The sequence below is a fragment of the Episyrphus balteatus genome, chromosome 1, assembly GCF_945859705.1.
Source record: "Episyrphus balteatus chromosome 1, idEpiBalt1.1, whole genome shotgun sequence".
Lineage (NCBI taxonomy): Eukaryota > Metazoa > Arthropoda > Insecta > Diptera > Syrphidae > Episyrphus > Episyrphus balteatus.
The window spans coordinates 124,098,145-124,111,914 of NC_079134.1; the positions used below are offsets into that span (position 1 = coordinate 124,098,145).

Consider the following 13,770-nt stretch of genomic DNA (forward strand, 5'->3'; position numbering starts at 1 on the left):
ATGTCTATCTCAAAATTTCAGCGTTCTAAACGATTTTTCATTTTTCAGAATTCCCTTATAGGATGGACAAACGAAACTTTTGGACAAAAGGTGGACAAACGAATAAGACTAGTTTGATTAAAAATGAATTAAAATTTTTGAACTTAGAAGGATAAATAAAAACAGTGAAGAATTAGTTTTAATAATAACCGTAAATTCAAGAAATGCCTTGAAAGGATAATTTTAACGCTGAACAAATTTTTTTTGATTATTAAGAGGTTGATAATTTGAAAAAAAAAAAAAAAATTTGTCATAATTTCTGAACTAAGGTGGGCTAACAAAAAATTCTAATTTGTTTAAAAAGTTCTTTTCGTGTACTGAAAACGAAATCACTTCACACCATTTTATATTTATCATGTTACTTTTGAAAAATGTTTAGAACTTACTAAGCATGTAGCTTTTCTTTATATATTTGTATGTATTTTTGCTTGTATTTCTTGAAATATTTGTATGTTGTGGTTTTAAGGTGAAGTGTCAACGTAAGCTTTTTAACAGTAATGTTATATGGGCTACATTCAATTAAGTAAAAATTCTAAGTCAAATAAATAACATTTGAGGTGCCACGCAAACACCAGTGGATTAATTTGTTTTTTAATTATAAATTTAAAAAAAGTCACTGTGGTGTATGCGTACTTTATTTTTGGTAAAAATGATTCTTCTATAATTTTTAAACTAAATGTAGGATAGCTAGGGATAGGGCTATCCTGGGCTAACGTTGGGCAAACAAACCACGGTTTTAAACTAAAAAAAAAATAATTCCGTTATAATTTTAGAACTAAGAGTGGGCTAGCGAAAAAAAATCTTGGGCTATCCTTTGCCAACCTTGGGCTGGAACCAGGCAGGTTTGGAAAAAAAATATTAGCATTTGGGGATGTCAACTTTACATAGCCGAGTAAATTTTATTTGAAAGCAAGTTAAATCAAATTCATGATTGTTTTCCATGTACTTGACGCTATTTCAAACGTTTTTTTTTTTAAATATATAAGTATTTTATGAAAACAAAAATAAGGAACACTTACCTATAATTTGATTTCTATTAAGAAAATTCATATAAACTATTTACAAAAATAAATTTTACTACCGTTTTCTTTTTATTATTTTTTTTTAAATAGTCGTCAGAGCCGTTTTTTATTTTTAAAAATCTTCAAACATGGAAAATTTACCAGATTAATTTTTTTTTTGTATTCAACAGGTATCAACAATCCTAAGAGCATCTAAGTATCATAACATTTGGTATGTTTAAACGTATAAGATTTAGATAAAAATACGGAATTAGTAAATTATCTGCAATAGAGTGATTAAAGACCGAAATTTAAATTTTTATATCTAATTATATTTTTAATTTATATTTTAAAAATCCAAACATTTTTTTTTAATGTGCTTATTTAAGAGAAAGAAGTGTTTTTCAACTTAAAACTAAATATTATCTGTATTTAATATTTATATATATCGAATATAACTTCTTTTTTATATGAATTTATGTATATTTTGAATTAATACATTTCATCATCGAATATTATTTTTCAATAATTTGTATATTTCTTCAATATTTCTAGGAAAATATTATTATGAAATCATTTTCTAATGAATTGAAATATAATGACAAAAAAAATTAAATTAAAGTTAAAAATATAATAATTTAAGTTAAAAGTAATGTAACACGATTAATGGCAAAAAAAAGCTTAGAGGACATCAATTTAATATTATTAAGTTCAAAAATTCTTATATGCAATCAGTTTAATAATCCTTTTGTCTGCATAATTAATAGAAAACCATCTCTTAATAGGACTCTTAATGTTTTTTTTAACGTTTGTTTCCTCGAATATTCTCTATAAACTATTTTGCTTTTCACTATCATATACAACAACTTATCTTTTACTTTTTTATATCGGAAATTCTGAATAGGTTGCATGGGTGATTTTTTTTTTTTTTTGTATTGATCGATTTAATCTGTAAGATTCTGGACAGATTACGGTTTTAATCTCTTATAAAAGAGTTTTAATTCGATTTTAATACCTTGAAATTAATTCTAATTTTTTTTCAATAAAAATAAAATTAGTTTACTGAGGCAAGGCAACACAATAAAAAGTAGTCAAAATTATTTTAGAAAACATTTTATTTAAAAAAATAATAAATGTAACATATAAATTGGTATGAATAAACTGTTGTTGATTATCAGCCCTATTCTGCTATTCGATTCACGTGAATCGAAAGATTCCCTTTCTTAATCATGTCAAATTGGCTTTGAAAAACTTCTAACTTTCGATAGCAAAGTGTTGTTCCCGTCTGTTTTAGAAATTCAAAAGAAAAATAAATTGTCTAAATTTAATTTTAACCACCTTTTAAACGCTTCTTATTTTAGACTTTCACGTGAATCGAATAGCAGAATAGGGCTGTATATTTAATAACTTTTTCAAATTTGAATTTCTTTCATATTTCGGGGACGATCAGAAGAACAAGACTTTAAATGCATAAATTATAATGAATATTGATGAGTCCAGTACAAATAGTTAGACTATGTAACTATCAGACAAACGATGAGAAAAATAACAGCTTCCAAAATGAGAATTGATGCTTTTCTGTAAGTAAACATAGAAATTCTAAATTATTTTCTTAAATATTTAAGTTGTCCTTCTTTATTGATGGATTCTAAGGTCAAATTGACATAGTTTTGGTTTATACCAACCTTGTGATTCTGATAATTTCTTTGTGTTAAGGTGTTTTTATAAAATTGTTTTAGCTCTTACAGAATAATTGTGCAATTTCGTGCAATTCAATTTCTTTATTTACATTTTTTATTTCATTATAATTATTAAAAGTTATTAATACATTTCCGTATAATTGATACTTCATAAAATTGCAGTTATTTACAAGTATAACATTATTAGCGTTTTTTAATAATATCGTTCCTAATTCTAATTCGATTGCTTGAAATTGTCTATTGATTTACTTTTACAGTTTTTTTTAGTTGTTTTTCATGAGATTCAGTATACAGGTATTGGAAGATTTCATTTGCTTGATGTAGTTTTCATCATTAAAAAAAAAAAACGGAATTTTTCGACATTATGATATCTGTTTCTAAAACTGATTCTTCATGAACATTGTTCAGAACTGGTAGTAATTTATGTTCTTTATAACATCAATTTTTTTGTCATTTGGCTTAATGCCTTCTGGAGTTAAAATGTGCCCAAGGTATTCGGTTTCTTTGGCAAAAATACGACACTTATCCACTTGTATCTTTAAATTAGCGTCTCTTAATTTTTTTAGAATCTTATTTATTGATTCCACATGTTCCTGGAATGTGGTGCTGAAAATGAGGTAAATCGAGGTAAACAGCACAGATTTTATTGATATACTCTCTTAAGACATGGTTCATCATTCGCTGGAACGTGGAGGGAGCATTTTTTAGACCGAATAGCATTCGAACATACTCATAATGGCCTTGTGGGGTAGAAAATGCTGTTTTCTCCCTGTCCTTTTCATCGACTAGAATTTGGTGGAGGTATGTCTGATTTCCTGGAACAAGATAAAAAAGAATAGATTAATTAATTGTTAACTTACGTTTTTTTATTGATAAATTGGGTACTACGGAAGTTGGGCTCCTCTTTTAATCATTATTTTAATTGTGACGATCCAGTAGCTTTGCCAACGGATCGTCGACCTGCCGTTGCCTCAACTTATTAATGAAGTTGAATCATTGGCCAGTAATCCAGTCAAATAAGGGTTTAACCTCGGAATGAATGTTAGTAGAAATTTTTTTGCTCAATATCTTCCTTTTGCCATTCTATAACATATCTCAAAAGTCTAGAAAAATCTCATGTCCGCTTGTCGCGATTTCAAGGTCAAATCGCGAAATGGAGATTTTCAAAATTAGCAAAAATAGGCTATGGTATTATATACACATATGATACAAGGTATTTTTTAATGCTGATTCCAAAAAATCTAAAATCAAGACAATCTGACGTCTCTGGAAAAAGTTATACCTGTTTTTCATCTGTCAACTCATATTATTAGCTGCGTTCCTTTGGAAATATTTATCTACTTTTTAGTACTTAAAATTACTTTGAACTACTTTGCTATACTGAAAAAGTAGTTCAAAGCAGCTTTAAGTACTAAAAAGTAGATAAATATTTCCAAAGGAACGCAGCTATTATAACAGTTGCAAACTTACTGCCGAAAAACCCTTAAAAATGATGGTAGATGAACCAAATTTTGCATGAAGATTTTAGAATCCATCATTATTAAAAATCAAAACAATCCATTACAAAAAATATATATACCTATGAAATAATGGTATTTTTTGATGGAGGGGCAAATTTTAGGATATGCACTAAAAAAGATTCTTGTTCATCTTAGGAATAAGTGCTAATAGGCTAATTTTTTCATTTTAATCTTTGTTTGGATATTCTTTAACTTATGTCAAAAATCTAAAAAAATCTCATGTCCGCAAGTCCTAATTTTCTTGGTTTGAAAATAAGGTGCAGATTTTAAAAAATTAATAAGAAAAGTTTAAATTTTTATATGTATACCAACATAAGCGACATGATTTAAAGGTATTTTTTAACACTTATTCCAACAAAACTCACAAACAAGTCAACCTGACCATCCCTGAAAAGTAATGCACCTTATTCATGTTGATCTGACACAAATATCTGAAGTGTAGTTTTTCAATTTTTTAAAATCTGCACCTTATCTTCAAACCAAGAAAATTAGGACTTGCGGACATGAGATTTTTTTAGATTTTTGAGGGTAGTTAAAGAATATCCAAACAAAGATTAAAATGAAAAAATTAGCCTATTACAACTTATTCCTAAGATGAACAAGAATCTTCTTTAGTGCATATCCTAAAATTTGCCCCTCCATCAAAAAATACCATTATTTCGTAGGTATATATATTTTTTGTAATGGATTGTTTTGATTTTTAATAATGATGGATTCTAAAATGTTCAAGCAAAATTTGGTTCATCTACCATAACTTTTAAGGGTTTTTCGGCAGTAAGTTTGCAACTGTTATAATAAAATGAGTTGACAGATTAAAAACAGGTATAACTTTTTCCAGAGACGTCAGATTGTCTTGATTTTAGATTTTTTGGAATCAGCATTAAAAAATACCTTGAAATCATGTATCATATGTGTATATAATACCATAGCCTATTTTTGCAAATTTTGAAAATCTCCATTTCGCGATTTGACCTTGAAATCGCGACAAGCGGACATGAGATTTTTCTAGACTTTTGAGATATGTTATAGAATGGCAGAAGGAAGATATTGAGCAAAAAAAATTTCTACTAACATTTATTCCGAGATTTACCCCTTTTTTCTCCTTATTTGACTGTATTACAGGTGTTTACAATTATTGTTAGCCCAATTAATTTGAGTATTCGTTTGTTTAATTTACAAAGCGAATTACTCTTGGTGCCCTTGAATTATGGATTAATGTCTAACACAACAAAGTCGTTGGAAAAATGTTTGTGATTTCCGATACGTATCGGAAGAAGTTTTGGTGTAGATGCTTCTTGGGCTGGCACCGAACTTGCTTGTAATGCTTGTTCCGAGTAATCCACCATTGGTTGTTTGTATTTGGTGAGTGATACTCGTAAAACAGCTTAAATCCCTTGGTACTGGCTTCGCATGGCAACTGCATTTGTAAGGATTCCTGAACCGTTGAGAGTGGCGATATATTGTACTTCAAGTTGAAAACGAAGATTCCTTTGCTGGCTGAAACTGCAATTTATTTATTTATTAATTTAAGTTTAGTTCAAGCTATTACTTAAAAACGTGAGTATTTTAAAACGAATTGAGTATTTATTCTTGAAGAAGACTTCGAAGTATTTTTTAGCAGGAACCAAGTGTTGTTAGCAGCTTCCATCCTTTGTATTCTAGAGTTCCAATCTTGTTAAGTCCACATTACGCCAAATTTGTTGATCCGCTTTGTTTTTGGACGATTCGGTTGCGTATTTAACCCTTTCGAACCCAAGCTATGAAAATCAATATTAAAAAATGTTTTTTCGGTATTATCGGGTCAAATACATCACAACTAAGAATTATGAATAGGAAAAAGTTATTTTCCAAAATATTAAATAGCAAAACTAATGTGTTTTTCTCATGTTACATGTAAGTAACATGCACTGCCTATGACCACCAAAAAAAGTCGGAGAACTGAGAAAATAACTTTTTATGAAACTATAATGTATGCTTCTTTTTCTAAGCAAAAAAACAAAACACTTTTTGCATTAACATTTTTTATATCTTTTTTCAAAATTATGACCATATATTAAAAAAATTTTTTTTGCAAAAAAATAAAAAAAATGTGAATTTCATTCCCTTTCTCAATTAAAAAAAAAATTAAAAGTATGATATTTGACTAACTTTTTGTTATAATCCAGTAACTAGGCATTATTATCTTTCAATTAAGCCATCGTAACCTAAAAAAATGTTTAATTTAATATTTTTTACGAATTTTTAAAAAAATGTTACATGAGAGTAACGCTGGGTCCGAAAGGGTTAAGGTTGGGTAGTATTGGGTTATTTGGGGTTTCTTCTGCCATTGAAAGTTCCTCAGAAATGGAAAGGCCTTCATTCGTTAGAATTACAGTCTGTGGAACATTACCAATGGAAGTATTAAAGATTGATGTCAAGGGATGGATTTGGGCCGGAATGTCATCAATTTTGGAGGAGGTGGTTTTGAGTTGTTTGGATATTTCCCCCATAGAAATTCGCGTAGCGTCAATATCATTGCTCATATCGCTTAGAACAAGATTGAGGTAGGTATTGTTTCGTGAGGGGCCTTGGAGGTGTATGTCGAGGTCGGTCCGTATGGAACTTATTCCCGACAAAATATTTTGTACCGAGTTTTGCAAGTCTTCGCGGAGGGAATCAAAAGATTTCAACGGATTGGCTATAGTCATTCTATGTTTTATCACTTTCCTTGATGCATTTTTGGATAATTTGAGATCATTCATTGTATTGTATTGTTGTATTGTTAATTTCGGATAATTGTTTGTTCAAATTATCGTTGTTAATCAAATTTGATAGGTTCGTTATTGCGGTATCTAGTACGTCATATTGTTTTACCAGTCCATCAATTTTTTAATTGTTCGTTGGAAATTTGTGTTCATTTATAACTTAAATCGGAAATTGACCCGTTAACCTATCGTTTTCACACTTAATCGCAAGGAGAATGTGGGACAACAAAATATTCCGGCAGTCATCACAATAGAACACAAACCTCGAAGTTATTTCAAATTGGAAATTCGGAAAAAAAATTAAATACTAAATAGCAGCGTAATCAGACGCAAGTAAGGTTTAATAAAGTAAGAAATTGCGATATTGGGTTATTTGCGGGGGCGAATTTAAAACACGTCCGGATAGTTTGGTGTTTGAATTGATTGCAGAGTATTTACATGTAACTTTAGACGTAGCTACGTGTTGGAGGAGTTCTATAAGGCAATCATTTGAACCTGATATGAGTACTTTCATGTCGGCATACTGCTTTATCTTTTGTCTTATCTCCTATTGTTACACGTGAGCATCTACGAAAACTGTTCATCTTTGAGCATTACGAAATGATCGTGGTTATTAGATTCCGCGATGTATTCAAACTTTGTATCGATAACCATATCCCATCGTTCGTCTAACACTGTTGGCAAGGCGTACATTTTGTGTATGTTGTAACGCAAAGAGACTTATAGTGGAAGCGTTACATTCAGAAGTAGGTTACCCTGAGTTGTAAAGACTGTTGTTTTGAATGTATGACGTTCTCGAATGACAGCCCTCCTTTGAAGGAGAGGTCTCTTAGCAAGTCATTATTATTACCTTCATCCAGGAGAAAAGGATGGAGTTTATTTTTGTATAGATCATCCACTATTGAAAGATCTAATTCTCCATTATCTGATCTGATTCTCCATTATTTTTGCGGTAATCAATGATGTCATTGCATTGGCCTCGCTGCTTATTTTCACCATTGAGACTTCCTTGTTTGTGTTTTGACTTTATTGAAGGAAAGTCTCACTTAGGTTTCCCACACCTGCCTAGATGTTTTCTATCTCCTCTGCCAGTTGAGTTATATGCTAGCTCAATGTGTCCAAATTTGATTTCATGACTGTCATATTATGGTACAGTAATTGGAACAATTCCTCATCCTTTTTATGGAAGAATTCCAGCTAATGTTACAATCGGACTCACTTGATTTCTTTAGACCTTCTTATGAACTTCCAAAATGCATAACACACCTAACCTTTGTGTCACATTATTTGTTTCTTTGATGAGCTCTTAAACTCCTTAGGTATTCCTTTAGCAGAAGCTGGTTATGACATTTCTATTAGTGCCTTTACTCTTCAACCATCTTCTGAAAAATGTTCCCAATTATTTTTGTTTTTATTTATTAGCATTTTATCAAACTTTAGTTTAATGGGTTTTTATTAGAAACATCCATCTTCCTCTCTTAGAAGGGTCGGTGGTGAGAAGTTTTGCTATTAAATACCAGTCCCTTTACCAACTGACAGTGCAGTTTTGGGTTCTCTGCAAAGTTTCGAATTGCTGCCATTTTTGTCGGATTGGTTCTCAACTCACTTCTTCCTTGAAGTCTGTAAATAGTTAGATCTTCATATTTGCAACCACAGCAAATTATAAGGAACACGGCCGCTTGGACTTTGTTTTCAGTTTTTTTTTTTTTTTTGGACTTAATGTAAAATTTGTATCCACACTTTCACTGGATTGAGATTTGTACCTGTTCTCCTTGCTCGGGCGCCAATTAAGATGTTCGTTACTTTTTTTTATATTTTTTTTTTTTGTAATTTTGATTCTTTAACTTGACATTCGTGCTCTTTGTTTATTAATTTGATTAAATTGTTTATTAATTTTGATGAAACTGGTTTTTTATTCACGCTGTTTGGGTTAATAAAATTATTGAAATTTCTATTTCCTGTTGAACTTACAACAATTAATGTTTTGATGTCGCCTAAGTTGCTCTATTGAACTTGAGTGGATAGGGATAATATAGGAGTATTTCCAAAAAGAAGGAAAGATTAAATTTGAATAGAGCATTTTTTTTTTTTAATTAATTGAAGGTCATATGTATTTTTTTCTTTAAGTTTGTTAATTTTTTAAAGTCCGGTTGTGAGGTGTTATTAGAATTGGCAAATTCTTCTATTTTTGAGGGATCTGATTTATTATAATTATACTATACATTATACCGCACTTTAAAAATCAATTCCACTTTAGATTTTCTAAAGATCGAAAAAGATCAGTATTGCACTTAATTGCCTGCAAGATATGACAAAGATTTTCACTCCTCACAATTATAACCAAATTTTGGTACAATTTCCAGAATATGGGACTTGGTTTTTCTGCTCAATCCGATGCATAGAGGATGAAAACTCTTGTTACAGATTTCACTGCATTGAAAATGAGATCTGTTGCATTACAAGAAATTGAACAATTTGTATTTCTGCACTTTGCTAACAAAGTAAGTTGGGTTGGTAAGGGACCAACGTTAGTAAACAAATTTCTCAAGTAAGGTAAATTGAATGGCAACAAAAACTGCAGGGGTAATCACAATAGTTAAATGAGTTCATTTCATTTCTGTGGCGGTTAACTCTTACAATAATAGTTTTTGATGAAGAATCTTCCACGCTTCTGCCGTGCTTCCAATAACAGGGAAAAGCAGACGAAGGTTAGTTTGAAAGAAACGTTTGATATTTTAATGATAATAATTGTACATTATACGTACAAACGTTTATAAGTTTTTAGATAATGTACATTTAAACACACACCAAAAAAAAATGATTTGATTTCCTTTAGCAAGGTTTCCATAAATTTATCCAATTCCTTTCCCGCCGAAATAAGGTCTTTGTTTTGTGTTATGTGATGTGCCACCATGCACGTTATTTCCCCATTGTCTAGTCCCATCAAATTTTTGCGGAACTATTACATTTTTCATATAAAATTCCGGTGTTTTGGTTATTTTGTTCTTCTTCCGTCACTCTTTCTCTACAAATTCCCTAACTGAAACCATAGCTTCCAGACCTGATATTCCAGGTGTGTTGTAATATTTTATAGACTTTTGTCTATTATTTATAACTATTAGAGACCAATGAAAACCTACTACTTCAATGGGAATAAATACTATTTCTTTTTTGAATATGTTGTTGTGTTCACTCCATTGTTTTTTACTTTTCCATTGTCTTTTCTTTCTAAAATTTCATTTGCAATTGATTGTAAGTTTAACATTGCACCTTGCACGTTGGGTATTAGGTCTGGTTTTTGATCTTCTATGTTGGAGGTTGTAGAGATAATGGTGCATTTGGATACTGTTAATTGAGTTTGATTGCATTGTAGATTTTGTGTTTGTTATTTTTGTTTTGATTGCGTTATCTGTAATAGAATTATGTTACCTATTAGTATAATTGTAATTTTCTTGGACGACGTAAAGATTGTTGTGTCAAATTTATTATTTGTTGGTAATGGTGATATGTTAGATACATTGTGGTTACTTGGAATGGAATCATTTGGCATTAGTTTTGGTAAGGGTGGTGGAGTTGGCATTTGTGGATTTCTAACCGGGGGGTGCTAAAGTTATTTCTGTTTCTTTTTCGTGTTGTGTATCCAGTCTAGGTTCTGGATTGGAAATTCTAGGTAATAGCTTTTCGTAGTTTCATATGGGTTTCCTCTAAAGCACCTTGTTCTATTGCATATTCTTATCAGTATCATCCCGAGGATGCACAGAATGGCTAAAGTGCTGACTGATATTGATGCTATTGAAGATATTTTGTGTTGTACCCTTTCCTTCTGCTTGGTTTCAAATTCTAGTATATTATTAATTGTTGTGGTAACTGTGAGACATCCCGAATGCAGCTTTTTAGGGATTTATGTGGGGTTTGGTTTAATTTGCCGTCTTCTAAAGGTTGAGGCAGAAAAGGCACAGATAGGTATGTGTGAGTCAGGCTATTGTTATTATGTTGGAAATTACCAGGAATTTGGTACATTGAACTAATACGATCCAACGGAAAAGGTAAGTTTTTGGTGTTACAACTCGTATTAGCAACGACATTTTACGAGCTTCTTGCGCTATTTCGTTCAGATCAGTGCTTTTACTACCTAGCATGAGCTGGCGAAGAGCGGGATCGGCTAGTCCTATTTTAAACGTTGCAACTGCTTTTTTAAGACCACCCGATTCACCTAGCTTATTACCTCGAGTCGATGACCTCACTCGAGGTTGCCTATAATTTGCTTAACCACCTGGCAAATGTTTTAACATCTTCTCCTATTAGTTGATGAGAAACCTTTATCTCATTCAAAATGTCATCCAGTGTTTGGCCTACTAAATAGCTATTTTTGAATAATTTTACCAGTTCTGCGTACTGTTTTGAAAGTATTTGAACGAAGCAGTTCAAAAGCATTCCCCACTAACCACGTTGATATTAATGAAACTAGAATTTCCACTTCCTACCGGCTGCGCCAATGTTAACAATTAAATGTTATATACCTATGGTGTTTTGCATTGATTGAAAGTAAACTAATCTTCTTTACGTTTCAGATTAGACTCTACTTGTCGTGGTCATTTCGATAGTCGAGGGCCCGATTTTCTCAGTGGATAATAATCTAACTCTTGGTTGTTCTTGAATCGTTTGTTTTAGTGTCGTCCTGTGTTTCCAGGAGTCTGAACTTGGAGGTCACAAAAACTGTTTTGAGCAGAAATACAAATTATGTTAATTGTCTATGATCGGTGTCAACAACAAATTTGCTACCATATTAAAATGGTCTAAAATGATATATTCCCCAAGAGCTGTTTGAAAAGAAACAAAGTTTAGTATTATTTAATATAATTCTTTATTTAGTAAAAGACCCGCTGTCTCAATGCTTGGCTGCAACCTTTACTTTTCACTAATTTCGAACAACATTACATGTTTGAAAGATTTGAACTTTTGAGGTTACTTATGAAATCAATTCGTTTATCTCCATGCCTTCATTTTCCTTACAATTTGTTCTTTGATTGTTGCTGCTGCAAAGTTTTTTCGATATCCGTTGCGAAGTTTTCGAAACTTTTCCCAATTTCGTCAACCTCTTCTGTTGAAACTTTAATAGGTTTACTAAAAAAATGAAGTTTGTCACTGTTATCTGTTTCTTGATCAGATTGAACGCTTCATTTTCATTGCTATCCAAGTTTTTTAGTTGGAATCCTCCTTGTTCATAGTTCGATAAGCCCATATGAAAGAAATTTCTAATTGATTTTCTATGGCCATCTTGTTTCTTCGGTCGGAAACCATTATGCTTCAGTCATATGTTGTTTTGTCGAAGATTCGATATGGTGACTTCCAATTCGTTCGTTCTCAAGTTGCAATTTGTTTTTGTAATTTCGATTGCAAAGGTACGCACAGCTGCTTGATCTTGGCGGCACACATGTCTATGAAATTCAGTACTTCAGAATAATCCATTGGTGTTATTTTGGTGAATATTGTTCAATTATTGTGGTAGAACACTGCAAGTTATACTAAATAATGAAACGAAGACTTTTAATGTGGTCTTAAGACTGAATTACTTTATTAACTATTTTTATTTCCAAAGGTTATCTATGCTGATTTAGCAAAAGAGGTTCATCGACTCAACAGCAGCACCACGTTTTGCATTCCCAATTCCTTCAAATAGTTCCGAAGTTATAATTAAGTTTTCGATTCGATAAGGAGTTACTGTGTTAGTAACGTTGAGTATGTTTGCTACGAGGAAAATAAAACAGATATTTCTATCTAAGATTTTCTTCTTCAGTAATGATAAGTTGTCTTAACTATGAAACACTATCCATACCAAATGTAGCATTTAAACATGTATACCAAAGAAATACATGGCTATTCATAGCGAAGTATTTCTTTGTGAATATCACATTTTTTTATGTAATACTTCGGTGTTTCAAATATATTATTTTTCTTTTTCCACTCTTTCTCTACAAGTCTCCGAACTGCTGCTAGTGCTTCTAGACCTGACATTCCTAGTAGTATTTTATAGACTCTTGTTTATTTTGTATAACAATACCACTGCAATGGGAATTAATAAGTATAAGGTAAGTATGCCCTATTTAAAGTTTCTTCAAATTCCGCCGTGGGATATTTTTTTTGTATTTATTTCGATAGAGAATCAAAGATTTTAAAAATCCTACCTGCCACCAATGCTACATTTCTGCCGTGCTTCCTTTAGAAGGGAAAAGCAGACTGAGCTGCTTTGCTCCACGTGGGTATAATATTTTTTTTTTAAGAAATAATGCTCTAATTCACCCAGATTCAGTTTGTCATTGCTACGTAATCTTTCATACGTAACGAATATAAATTAGAAAGGTTTGCCGTAAAGGCAGGGGATGTGAACCCGACAAATGGGTTCCTCTCCCTTTTCTAACAATTTCCCTAATTTCCCTAACGTTTCCCTAAGGTCCAGCTTTTTGGCACACTGGTGGCCAGTTATGTTAGAGGCAACTAAGGCCCACTTCCTGAAAAAGAGGAATAAAAAGATTAATTAATTTGTTTTTTAAATAGTTCTTACATTTATTGTTTATTAATATTGGCTTCTCCCTGTGTAGTTTTATTGTGAATCGGCCAGAGGGTCCTCTCCTAGTGTACAAGACTGGCTGCTCAATCTCTTAACTAATTCTACATTATTTATACTATTTAATTTTAACATTACACACTAATACTTATAAGACTAAAGTTTACGATATAAAGTATTACCCAATTACAAAACTAAGAT

The 13,770-nt window shown here is 31.4% G+C and overlaps 1 protein-coding gene across 1 annotated transcript in view; it reads left to right on the top strand.

Moving 5' to 3' along the window:
- The first annotated feature begins 2,517 nt into the window (after positions 1–2,517).
- Positions 2,518–13,770, top strand: part of LOC129907479 (uncharacterized) — a 53,282-nt gene continuing 42,029 nt past the window's right edge. Inside the window, exon 1 of the mRNA XM_055983737.1 lies at positions 2,518–2,620. The gene's annotated coding sequence lies outside the window, so the exon portion shown is untranslated. The remainder of the gene's footprint in view (positions 2,621–13,770) is intronic.